This window comes from Parambassis ranga, unplaced genomic scaffold, assembly GCF_900634625.1.
Source record: "Parambassis ranga unplaced genomic scaffold, fParRan2.1 scaffold_21_arrow_ctg1, whole genome shotgun sequence".
Lineage (NCBI taxonomy): Eukaryota > Metazoa > Chordata > Actinopteri > Ambassidae > Parambassis > Parambassis ranga.
The window spans coordinates 6564504-6565131 of NW_021144767.1; positions in this window are offsets into that span (position 1 = coordinate 6564504).

Sequence of the window (628 nt, forward strand, 5' to 3'; positions counted from 1 at the left end):
TATGCAACCAGTTCAATGAATTGGTTTCCTGAATGAATTGTTAAATAATTTATATAAAACTATGTTTTTTTTTATTTTAGATACTTTAGTAATCCCAGAGGGAAATTCTTTAAGGCTGCTGCCAAGCAGTGTCATACAATGACTAGCAAGGTGCGCCACAGGCTAGGGTGAAGTGTCTTGCCCAAAGACACACAACATTGACTTTAGGGAGGAGTTGGGATTGAACCACCAACCTTCCGGTTATTGGACAACCCTATACCACTGTGGCGCTGCTGCCCCGAAAACACAAAGGCACTGCTGGGACATGTTCAATCAATTGTACTGCATTTCTGCAGTATCATTTCCTTAACATAGCATGTAACACTTGATAGCCCTGATTGTCTGTAGACAGTTGTCAATTAATAATTCAAATTAATTCTATAAAACCTGACTTATTTTTCTACGAAGGTTTGAATTTTGAGACTGTTTAAACAAGAGAGAAAAGTGTGACAATGTGCTGCTATGTGGTGGCAGGGCAGCAAGTAGGTGGGCCCTGGTAAGAAAAAGAGGGGCTGCCCAGCTGTAGCAGTGGTGTAAAACAGCTGACCCTGGCGAGACAGGGGGCTAACCCAGGCACAAGTAGGCACAC